Raw genomic sequence first — 13,165 nt, forward strand, 5'->3', positions numbered from 1 at the left:
CCCTGGTCTTGAATCTTATCTTGATACGATGCCATCTAAACAAATGAGGGCGTTGTATATGAAGACGAGCATAGGCATCTTGCCACTGGCTACGCAAAAGCACATTTGGAACTCATCTCATTCGTCCACTTGTCCATTTTGCCCTAGCAAAGTCTAAAGTATTGAGCATTTTATTTTGCTCTGTCCTGCATAAAAGCACGGTAGGAGGAAATATTAGCTACCTCTTGCTACGCTTTTTAATGTCAGTAATGCCACAATCATGTTGTACTCTTGTTTGGCTGGTGACTCGGGTATGTTGTACGGTATGGGGCATTATTTATTGTCGGCACGGTGGAAGCTGCTCATGTATTTAAATGTAGCCTTGTTTGATCTATGTATTATATTTTTGTATTTTATTGATTTTAACCTGTTATCTGTGTATTGCTTCATAATGCTTTCACACCACCCAGAGAGTGATGTGTCTGATCATTATGTATTGGAGGGTTGACAAAAAGATTTGCCTACAAAATGTTTTCTTTTGTCCACCACTGAAGTGCTGACACCAGTGTTTGCGAAACCCCCACTAGATCATCCCAATTGCCTTCTGCCTGCGACCATTGTCGTTAACCATTCTACTGTAATCTGGGCCCAAAGAAGTAATTTAGCCCACTACCGAGTATGCTAAATGCTAGGTAATCCCAGCCTTTATTCAGAATACATAAAAGGTGGGGAGAAACAAGATCCAAAGCCACGCCCTCACTCAAGTTTCTTCCAGTGTTTTGTTAGTTGACAATTACTTTTGAAGAGCTACCTTGGCATTGATGATGCATTGATGACAACCCCTATCTCTAAAATTCACTGGTTTGTACCTCTAGGCTACATATACTTTCCATAGGTGCAACAATCCGGATTGGAGGGTCCCCATCTACTGGCCAACCCATTTTTAGATTACACATGCACTTACATCAATTTTCTTACATTTGATAGATTGACCCAAGACTGGGGTAGTGTGAGCCCTTCATTGGTTGGAATAGGATGCAGCCAACCTTGCACTGGCCAAGTTTGCGGAGATATGGAGTTTTATAATGAGGATAGAGAGATCAGTGTACTACTATAATTGCAATTAAAGAACAGCCCTTCATTATCCCAGCTCCATGTCTGCGAATGTCCAAGGCTACTCTCTGTGAGTCACCCCCTGCCTCTGCCTAGTACGGTTTGGCACAATTACTGCCGTCTGACTCACATGCTCCTTGACCATGTTTCAGCTTTAAATACTTCTATCTTATTCAAATGTTAACAACCGCGGAACGTGCATCTCGCCCGGCTGATTACTCGAAACATTTATCATTGCGTCTGCAAGATGTTTATTTTACTTGCTGGTGTGTGCACCTGGACATCAAAGGCTGCCTGCCTTGCCCTGGAGCCAATTAAATGTAATGGTTGAATACCCGCAAGCCTGCAATCAGTTTTTGGTCTTTGCCGTCTCTGTGAAAACCTCCCAGCAACCATGACCACCTTTTGTAGTGAGCGGCTACACAGCTCTTGCAGGCTCTTGCAGACTGCTGGGATTTATTTGTGCCATGGTCCAGTTGAGGCCTAGCCCGATTTGTAAAGCCTATCTTGCTTTTCATTTGCAATGTTTAAAAGATGGCCATTGCTGTTACGTTTTGACTGCACTGGTTTCTACCATATGTGGATTACCCTCTAAGTGTATTCTTCAACTATCTGTGAATACATTTTGAATATTTCCCTACCAGTATAGTGAGTCCCTTTTCTATTGTATGCCGAAACATAACTCCAATATTGATGTCAGCACACTGTGTGCTCTGTTATTATCTAATTTTAGGTTCTCCACTAATGTAATTGTTAGGCAGAAACCTGTGCATTTCCCTCTGGGACCACTGCAAAAGATTTAGGACTACAGGTGTTTGGCAGTAAACCCACTTGGTAGCAGTCTGTACCACACAGATTCACTTGGTAGCTGTGGCTGAGCAGTCAGGCTTCCCTCAAGAAGAGTTAGGCAGTATACAGAGTATTCACAATAGGTCAAGAGAACACAATAGAAGAGGTAAACACTGACCAGGGCTTGGTGTAAAAGAGATATAATTATTTATTTAAAAACCACATCTAGAAAAACACACAGGCACTAATAGTAAGCAATTCAAAAACACGGTCACTAAAAGATATACACTCCCTTAAAAGAATATTAGACAAGTTTTAAGTAAAGCCCCACTTATTTTCAGACAGCGGTGAGCGCTTAACGTAGATGGCACTCTAATAGTTTGTTTTTACAAAGGGAGAGAAAAGCAGATAACAAATTGAAACAGATCCCAACACTTTTTCAAGAACACATCAAGGCAGGAAGGCAAAGTAAAACCGTGAGGTTAGAGTTCAAGAGGCCGGTCCACTTTCAGAGGATCCAAACGAAATGTGTCCAAGGTCACATGGTTGCAGTGCACAAAGTTCTTGTAAAGGTTCAAAAATGAAGTTGGACCACAGAAAGGGACCAGTTAGAGGGTCAATGCGGCCAGCCCGGTCCAGAAGGGTAAGGAGTTATTATTACCTTGCAGCAATCTTTAGAAAGGGAGGCCTGGCGGACACGGTACCTTAAAGTGGTGAGAACGCTCCAGCGGGGGCAGGTGTTCCTGGCAGCGGGTGCAAGTCGGTGCTTCGTCCGGGGGAAGAGAGGATCTCGTCGGGGAGGAAGACAGGAGTCCGTTGCACTGCCAGGGAAGAAACCAGCTGCAGAGTTTCTCAGGTACAAGGAGCGGTCCGGTGATTCGCGGTTCAGTGGTGAGTGGCTATCCGGCTGCCGGGGTGCTTGGCACGGGCAGTTCGACCACAAACTGGGCTGGGGTACGAAGAAAGAAAGGAAAACTGGTTGTGCCCACCAGTCGGGGGAAGAAGCCTCTCCAGCCGGGAGATCTTCTCTGTCATCGGGAAGTGGTGAGTCGGTTCTGCAGGGCTCCACCGGTGGGGTCGTCGTGGTAGGTCGGCTCAGTTTCTCCCTCGTCGGATTCTCAGCTCCTGTGGCGACTTCTGAGGTTCCAGTCCCCAAAGCCCTGCTTTTATGCAGAAAACCCCCATTCACTCAGCCTAGCTGTCACTCAAACATGCTAAGTGGTGAGCCGGCCGGCTCACCACTTGGGCCAATCACACAAGAGTGCGACCTGAGTTACCAAGGTAACTCGGTCCAGGGTGCCTAAACCCCCTCCCACACCGCCTCTGGTACCCAGACAGAGTGGCACCACTTTTGGAGGCTTCTGTGGAGAAGCCCGCAAAAAGTGGAACAAAGGGCTCGACTTGGGTTGGAGTCACAGAAGAGAACACAACCGCCATTTTAGATTCGAGTCTTGGCAAAAAATACCAACCGGAGAATTAATATTAATTAAATAAACCGGCGGTATGTTCGAGGCTATGAGGATTAAATAATTAAAGTTGGTAGCCTCGAACAATGGGAAAATCCCATAGGAAAATATTTGCAGTCGAATATAAAAAGTAGTTTCCACTGCCACCAGCCAAAACTCGATCGGGGGGGACGGAGACGTGCCCCCTCGACTAACAGACCCCGGGGCAATCGAATTGCCCAGACCAGTACGTCCACAATATGATGGTTTGTACTAGTTTCTGTTAATAATTTGGGACTAGTAAAGCCAATGGTGACTTTACATGCCCTGGGAGACAGTAGTCAGTCCCAGGGTATGGAGTCTATGGTGGGGTGTCACTATGATACCCCTGTGTTACTGCACGGAGGGTGCTGTGTAACACACATAGGAAAAACACATGAGACCCTATGGAGTAAAGGACCCCATAGCCCATAAAACACATTACCAGTCAAAGGAATACCATGAATCATGTCCAAGAGCGGGAGAAAAAGAGTCTCACTCTTGGCAGGAGGAAAAAAACTAACTCCAGAAATCCAGCAAAGCTGCGGGGGGACTCACTAGGTTAGGAAATTCAGCCTAAAGAGAGAATTGTCCCTAACAGTAATTTAAAACTACTTCTTTATGGCAGTATACATATGGATTGCCTTTTAAAATGTATTTGTCTTGTCACTTTTATATTTCTGGAATGGAGTAAGGCCCTCTCAGTTTATATCTGTTTTCACCTGCTCGGTACTTGTAAGTACTGTTGGCAAAAGCTGGTATTTGCATATTATGTAACCTAACATTTCCCCCCCTGATCGACGGCCATCCCATTTTTTTTCATCGCATTATAGCCATCCTTGGGCAGCTACACTTTGGGGGCCGCCTCAAGCTACCTCCTTGTGCTATGTAGTCTGCTGGGCCACATGTCAAACCAGCACTCGCCATCCTTCATCCAGCACCCAATGTAGGTATGCATCTTCTGGACATGTAAATAGTGCCCAAGGTGGTCCAACTGGGTGATCCAATGGGTACATGTGGCCATAATCCTCATCAGTTTGAGTGTACTGATGTCGACCACATAACCGTTATTGTCATTTTGAGTACATTTTTCCAAGCCTTTTTACATTGGCTTATTGCTATTCCTAGGATGAAAAAAGCCTGTCAAAACCAGTATCAAGATTGCCAACAGTAATCTGGAAAGCGTCCGTCAACCAAGTAGGCATCCAGGAAAATAGATAACTGAACCAGTTTTCGTCCTCAATATCATTCACCACTTCTTCCATTTTATTGTGCAGCTCTTTCAAAGAGTATATGGTCTTGTCGCTAAGAGGTGTTTCTCCGCCTCAACAAAACTAGCTAATAAAACTCTGTCGGAACGTCCAAAGAAACATTTGCAGTCCTGCATCCAAATGCTAACCGGTCACTCACAAGCTAAACTCAACAAAAGGTAAAAGGGGAAATGTCTCGCTCTGCCAACCTGCAGCCCGACCTTCGGTAAACGGTGGGTGTCTTGCCGTGACTCCGGTCTGCCTTCTGCGTCACAGGCCTCCTACGAGTTTGCTTCCCTGTAGGACACTGTCTGCCGTTCTGCACTCTGGATCTGTGTGGGCCATGCCATGCTCTCGGTCCGTGCTGGACCGAAGTTGAAGATGCCATCATTCTCTTCCCTCTATGGTTTTAAGTGACAGCTGGCCAGTAGGAGTGTGTAGGAAACTAGAGCGTGTGTGTTGATTCTGGCAAGTGATCATCATTACTCGTGTACTCATCCACGTCCCAGGTGTTCTTACTTCCATGTGCTATGCTAGCATATCCCAAGTAACAGGTAATGGGGAATTGGTGGGGTTTTGAGGGAAGGTGGGAGGGTCAAGGGGATAACGCGTTCTCCCAGCATGGTCACTACTCTCAATGAGGTCCTACCTCCCCATGAGATCCTCCCGCTGAGCACCGCCCCCAGGGGGACTGTCGGGATTCATCACACACGATGAGGATGCAAGATGCCATCATGCCAAGCAGGCATATGACTCTTCTGACAGTTATCCGGCAACTGGCTATGTAAAAGGGAATTTGGCTTAGTAGATTTTGTACCCTCTTGTTGTACGGGTAGACAAGTGCTACTTCTGTATTGCTAATGGTCCATAGACATTATTTTTCCTTGCTTGGAACTAGACAGGATTTGTTCTCGTTGATTGGAAATCTTTGTTTGTGCAACAGATTGATTGTGGCCTGTGTATGCATGCAACATATTTATTTATTCACATTTGTTAAGCGCGCAGCAGCCCGTGGGCATCGTGGCGCTGGTTACAGTGGTTACTCATAGCTTAGTTACACACAAGAGAGCAGTACAGGCGCGGGAATCATTGAGGTGCTCCTTACGGTAGATGAACATAGGATACATGCATCCTAAATACAGAAACTGAGCTAGCATACTAGCCTATCAATCTGTGTTATTGGATATAACTAGTATGTGTAAAGGAGGAGTACAGATAGTGGGTGTGTTAATGTGGCTATTAATTGAAGAGGGCAGTTTTAAGGTTTTTGCGCAAGGCGTGGAGAGAGTATTCGTCTCTGAGGGCAGTAGGGAACGTGTTCCATAACTTTGGGCAAGATATGGGAAGCCTATTCCTCCTGCCTTGGCCCTGTTGATTCGGAGCACTGTGAGTTGGTTGGTGTACCCTAGTCTGTTGGGCCTTGTTGATGGTGTTCTAGCTAGTGTGTCTGATAGGTATGAGGGTGTTGAGAAGTTGATGCATTTGTGTGTAGTAGTGAGAATTTTGAATGTGATGCGGTCTTTGACTGGAAGCCAATGAACAGCTTTTCTTGCTTGTGTAATATGTTCTCTTTTGGGTATACTAAGAGCTGTTCTAAGAGAGTTATTTTGGGTGGTTTGGAGTCTAGCTAGGTTTCTGTTGGAGGTGCCAGCTAGGAGGGCACTGCGGTAATCCGGTGTTGCTCCAATGGTGGCTCTGGCAATAGATAGGCAATTGTTCTTTGTTAGAAATGGCTTTATAGTATTGATGAATTTAGTACTCAGCGCGGAGGCCTAGACAATTTCGCCAACTTGTTTATCCATGGATAGTGTAGCATCAATGTGGACTATGAACGTTTTAACAGAGGATAGGACTGGGATGACACAGTTGTCGATACTGAAGTTGAGGTCTTGTGTGGACTTTTGACCAAGAATGAGGATTTCAGTTTTGTCCCAATTGAGGCACAAGCCATTCATGGCCATCAAGGCTTGGATTGTGGAGTAAATTTGCTGAAGGGTTGTAGTGTCTTGGTGATAGCTCCCAGTGAGTGGAAGGAGCACCTGGGTGTCATCAGCAAAGTTTGTGTATGTGATCCAAAGTGCATCCATCTTATCAAAAAGAGGCTTGGTAAATAGATTATAAAGGGTGAGGGCAGTACAAGATCCCTGTGGGACACCTTAGTGTATGATAGTGGGCTCTGCATTGGGTATGTTGGAGAACACTTTCATAGCTCTGCCTTCTAAGAAGGAGGTGACCCAGGTTGCTGCGTGATTGGAGAAGTGCGCAGCATGCGTGAGATGATTGGTGAGGGTGTTGTGGTCAACCAGATCAAATGCTGCTGAGAGGTCTAGGAGCAGGAGTAGTGCAGGCTTGCCCTTGTCAAGGATGTTAGTGATTTGTTTTTTTAAATCTAGTAAGGCAGTTTCAGTTCCGTGTCCTTTGCGGAACCCAGACGGTCTCTTACCTAGGATTGAGTTAGTTTTGAGGTACAGTTGGATTTGTCTGTGGGTGGCCTTATCTAGTATTTTAAGAAGAAACGGGACGGTTGTTATGGGTCGGTAGTTATTAGGTTGGGAGGGATCCAGCATGTTTTTTTTTTTTATGAGTGGGCGCACCCAGGCCTCTTTGAGGCTGTCAGGGACTATGCCTGTTTTAAATGAGGCGTGGATGAAGGCAGTAAGGAGAGGGGCAAGTTGCTCTGCGCATTCTTTGATGATTTTTGGTGGGCATGCATCGCCCTTATATTGGGAGGGTTTGAGATGTTTAAGGATGTCTATAACATCTACTTCAGAGATTTCTGTAAATGAGAATTTAGGAAAGTTGATATTTATGGGTTTGGGCCGGTTCTGCTTCTGGTGGTTTTGCTTGGGGAGTGCTTTGTTATGGTCTGAGATTTTGTTTTGGAGGAGGTTTATTTTTTTTTAGCATAGCAGTTCATATGCTAGTGCACCAAGGTTCATCTTTAACGATCTTGTCAGTGCATATGGCCGGTACTGTTAATTCTTTAAGGTGTCATGCCTGCTGGGCCCTCTCACGTCCGAGTTCAGCACCCTACATCTACAGCCCAGAGATCAGCCAGACCATTTTATACTCGGTGGCGACTCTGGGGAAAGATTCCTGGTAAACGCCTTCATTTCCGCTAAAACATGGCGAACTTCTTTGTCAAACACGCTGCACACATTATCAGTCCATTCGATAAGTATGCGTGAGTATCACATGACTGGACGTCAATGCGCTACTCACGCATTTTACGTCAGCTGACTCTTATTTAAACGGAAGTCTCCCGCTATTCGGCGCTTCTGATCGTTGTTTCTTGGATCTCCGTTCCGGAGCCTGGTTCTACTTTGCTTCTAAGCAGCTTCCAATCTGCTTACCCTTTGCTAGCCGGATCCGCGCTGCTATTTCTGGTGGTTCCTAAACTGCCTTTCCTTTCTACTAGCTGGATCCGCGCTGTTGTTCTTCTGGTCTCCTGTTTCATTCCAAAGGTCCCAGCCAGTCTCAGTCAATTGTGGACATTCATGTTCTAGGATTACCTCCTCTTCCAAATCCTCAAGTTATTTCTACTTTCAAGAACTGTGCACTGAACTTTATGGACGCTATCCGGTGTGCACCGACCCGTCCCTAGTGCGGCCCTCGTTCCGTTCGGGTTAGTCTCCTTACTAACCTCCCCTTTTCCTTCGTTGGTTTTTATTTTGAATATTCTTCCTGGAACTCAATTTCATCCTCCAGTCCACAACTACAGGTTAGTGCATATCCTTAATCTGACACATACATTGAATTAGGTTAAAATTGAATAGTGATTAAAACATATTATTCTTATCCTACAGACTGGTGAATCCATCCAATATCTGGACCTTTCCACTAATTACTCTTTCAGGCTGTTTGTTAATTATAGTCTGAGAGTGGCATTGGTTGGAAGGTTTCAATCATCAAATTCTTCTCCTTAGAAGACACTCAGAATAGTCAATCGGGAGAAGCTCTACAGGAACTCAACTTGTATCCTTTACATCAGAGTATCCTTTTTTGGTGTCGTTCTAATTATATTCAGTAACCACAATAAATTCTGTAATCTGAATCTTAACAGAATCAGAAGCCTTAAAAGATGGAGGGTACCGATCCCTTACAAGTCCTCACACAACTCATAGCTGATTTAAGACATGAGATGATATCTGCTCACGATAACCTCCGTCATCGTATGGACGTTATGCAGGACGCCATACAATCTGCACCACAGGAAGCGATAGGTGGAGAACCAGTGGCTTCCGGTTCGGGCTTTCCTCCTCCCTCCAGGGAGTTACAGGTCTTGATGCCTACACAGTTTCCCTTGGCTCCGCCCGAGAGGTTTATGGGGGATACGAAATGCTATCGTACCTTCATAAACCAATGTCGTCTGCACTTTCTTTGTAGACCCAGCTCCTTTCCGGATTTGACTACTAAAGCGGCTTTTGTGCTGTCTCATTTAGGTGGTTCTGCCGCAGCCTGGGCCAATCCGTTATTAGAGTCAAACAGTCCTTTACTTTATGACTGTGACGCACTACTATCTGCCATGAGTAAGGTATTCGATATGCGCTATGCTAACCAGGCGACAGATTTGGAGCTTTTAAATTTACAACAGGGTAACCAGACACTCTTGGCCTATCTTGCTCGCTTCAATCAACTTGCGGCAGAGACCCAATGGCCTGAAGACAAGAAAACGGCAGTGTTTTACAAAGGACTAACAGAAGAACTAAAAGACGCTTTGTCAACAGTTCCTGTGGTTCCTGCTGGCTATTCAGAGTTTTTGGATTTAGTCCTCCAGATCGATGCACGACGATCTGCAAGAAAAGGGGAGAAAAAATCCTTTACGTCAACTTCTGGTCACCCTGGTGTGTCTCAAACTATTCCTAGTGAACCTGAACCCATGCAGATTGGCGTTATACGTGGACGTTTGTCATCCGCGGAACGCGAGAATCGCCGTAAGAACAATCTATGTATGTATTGCGGTTCCGCTGGGCATCTATTGGCCTCTTGCCCTAAAAAACCATTCAAAAAAGCGGGAAACGCCAAAGCTCGGCACTAGCAGGGGTTCCTTTGCCGAGTACCAAACAGGACTCCGCTTTATATGTCGCCTCCTCTATAGAGATAGCAGTTTCTTTGGAATTCAACGGAACCATCGTTTGTTCAAAAGCAATGTTGGACTCCGGTGCTTCTAACAAGTACATAGACAACACGTTCGCTGCACAATCAGGTATTCCCATTGTTACTAAAGCAGTACCCGAAGCTGTTAATACAGTTGATGGGTCAGCTTTGTCCTCTGGTTTGGTAACGGAAGAAACCATTCCTATTAAGGTAACTCTGCCTGATGGTCACACCGAATACCTGGTCTTCGACGTGATAGCTGCTCCTCAGTACCCATTGATTTTGGGTTTACCGTGGCTCAGATTGCATAACCCTCATGTTGATTGGGTAACCGGTCACATTCAATATCCATCGGCCTATTGCAACAAAAACTGTTTTTTGGAGTCGAATGTGGTGTCCACTCCTGTGTTGGCCTTCCTTGACAATTCTCCCAGTATTGGGGCACTCCGCTCTAACACCGTTCTAGTGCCTTCTGAATACAATGCGTATTCCGATGTTTTTGATAAGGGTAAAGCGGAGGTATTGCCACCACATCGACAATACGACTGTCCCATTGAATTAATGGAGGGTGCCAAGATACCAACTGGACGGGTTTATTCACTTACTCCAAAGGAAGATGCAGTCCTGAAAGAATACATTGACAATGCTCTCGCCAATGGTTTTATTCGCCCTTCTCAATCCCCGGCGGCATCTCCTTTGTTCTTCGTTCTAAAAAAGGAGGGGGACCTCAGGCCTTGCATTGATTATAGGGCTCTCAATGCCATAACTATTAAGAACCAGTACCCATTGCCTCTAATCAACGTCCTTCTGGACCAATTGGGTGCTTCTGTCATCTTTACCAAGCTGGATTTGCGGGGAGCATACAATCTTGTGCGTATTCGACAAAGCGACGAATGGAAGACCGCCTTTAAGACCCGGTACGGTCTTTTTGAATACCTCGTTATGCCGTTTGGCCTGTGCAACGCCCCCGCAACCTTCCAATATTTTATGAATGATATTTTCAGTGATTACATCGATCAGTTTGTAGTTATTTATCTTGACGACATACTGATATATTCAACCTCCATCCAGGATCACATTACACATGTCATCAAGGTTCTCCAAAGATTGAGAGAAAACCATCTATTTGTAAAAACAGAAAAATGCATTTTCCACACTTCTGAGGTCGAGTTCCTGGGTTACGATATCACCAGTCAGGGAGTTAGAATGAGCCAGTCCAAAGTCAAGGCCATTCTAGACTGGCCTGTACCCGCCTCTGTCAAATCCTTACAGTCATTTCTTGGTTTTGCGAATTTTTATAGGCGGTTTATACATGACTTCTCTAAGACTGTAGCACCTCTCACTGCCTTAACAAGTTCCAAGATTGAGTTTCTCTGGACGACAGAGGCTCAAAAGGCTTTCGATCTGCTAAAAGAATCCTTCACCACTGCACCGGTTCTACAGCATCCAGACCCTGGTTTGCCTTTTATAGTGGAGGCGGATGCCTCCAACATGGCAATTGGTGCTATTCTTTCTCAGGTCTGCAAATCCACTGGAGCAGAACATCCTGTGGCTTTCTTCTCCCGAAAATTGGCCCCTTATGAAAGAAACTATACAGTCACGGAGAAAGAACTTTTGGCCATCAAAGATGCCTTTCTGACATGGCGGCATCATCTACTCGGGGCCAAATATCCGGTTTGTGTTTATTCAGACCACAGGAACCTTCAAGCCATTAAAACGATGAAGTGTTTGACTGCACGGCAGGCCCGATGGCATTCATTCTTTGCCCAGTTTGATTTTCGGATCTCATATCGTCCTGCCAGAGAACACACCAAAGCCGATGCTTTATCCCGGCTCCATACGGTTGTTACCGAAGATTCAAGCAAACCGACTTTATTGGCTGATAGAGTGATTTGCAGTTGCCTTGTTCAACCATCTTTGAAACAAGAAATTATAGATTGGGTATCTCAGAATCATCAAGATGTACAACGTCTGAATCTAGATATTCGTGGTGGTCTCCCATACTATAATGGTCTCTTGTATCTACCAACAGAAAACACCTGTGCCAAGGCATTAAACTGGGGTCATGATTCATTAGTCGCGGCCCATCCTGGTCAGAAGAAAACACTGGAATTAATCCGGAGGTGGGCCTGGTGGCCGGACATGTCCAAAAACGTGATAGACTACGTCAATACTTGCTCTGTTTGTATCCAAAGTAAGAGATCGCTCCAGAAACCAATGGGGCTTTTACATCCTTTGCCAGTACCCCATAAACCCTGGTTTATGATATCCATGGATTTCGTGGTGGAATTGCCTCCTATCCAAGGGTTCGACACGATATGGGTCGTGGTGGACTATTTTACGAAAATGGCCTTGTTTTTGCCTTGTCAGGGTATTCCTTCTGCGGCTTTTCTAGCTGATCTGTTTTTGAAACATGTGTTCCGGTTTTTTGGTTTACCCTCAGTGGTCATCACCGATAGAGGGTCACAGTTTGCGTCTCGTTTCTGGAAAGCATTATCAACAGCTCTCCTAATGGATGAACGCATGTCTAGTTCCTACCACCCTCAGACAGACGGACAAACGGAACGGGTTAATGGTACAATGGAACAATTCCTACGGTGTTTGACCTTACAGTACCAATCTACCTGGCTGGAAGTACTGCCCGCAGCCGAATTCGCATACAATAATTCGGTACATTCTTCAACAGGGACTTCTCCATTCTACGCCTTATACGGACAGCATCCAAGGTCCATTCCAGCGGACCTAGAGTCTTCCAGCCTTGTTCCTAGGGCTGACGATAAATTGAAGGAATTGTCATCCTTGCATTCTTCTATTAAAAAGAATCTGGAGAAAGCACAGGCACGTTCCAAACAATACGCAGATCAAAACAGACGTCCGTCTCCACTTTATAAAGTGGGTATGTCGGTGTGGTTATCCACCAAGAACCTGAGAATGCCGGGGAAAAGAAAGCTGCTGCCACGTTTTGTTGGACCTTATGAGATCAACAAGGTGTTGAATCCGGTGGCTATACGTTTGAAGCTACCCTCGCATTGGAGAGTACATCCTGTGTTTCATGTGTCCTTAGTGAAACCGTTCGTGGCCGGAACTCGGCTGCCTGTTCGGCCTGTGGCTCTCTCTGTAAAGGGTTCCGAGGAGTATGAGGTACAGGCCATATTAGATATGAGAATGCGTGCAGGGGTTCCACATTACCTCATCGATTGGAAGGGCTACGGCCCGGAGGACCGCTCTTGGGAACCTCTCGCTAATATCCATGCACCTGCTCTCCTGCGCCGGTTCCACAATTCCAGGGGGGTGGCGCGCCCTTTGGGGGATGGCACTGTCATGCCTGCTGGGCCCTCTCACGTCTGAGTTCAGCACCCTACATCTACAGCCCAGAGATCAGCCAGACCATTTTATACTCGGTGGCGACTCTGGGGAAAGATTCCTGGTAAACGCCTTCATTTCCGCTAAAAC

General features: G+C 45.7%; 1 protein-coding gene across 3 annotated transcripts in view; it reads right to left on the reverse strand.

Annotated features, from left to right (window-relative positions):
- The window catches only part of UNK (unk zinc finger), a 1,622,654-nt gene that overhangs the window by 927,708 nt on the left and 681,781 nt on the right, over positions 1–13,165 (reverse strand). The gene's annotated exons all lie outside the window — the stretch shown is intronic.

The sequence above is a fragment of the Ambystoma mexicanum genome, chromosome 3q (genome assembly GCF_040938575.1).
Source record: "Ambystoma mexicanum isolate Mex_15411 chromosome 3q, UKY_AmexF1_1, whole genome shotgun sequence".
Lineage (NCBI taxonomy): Eukaryota > Metazoa > Chordata > Amphibia > Caudata > Ambystomatidae > Ambystoma > Ambystoma mexicanum.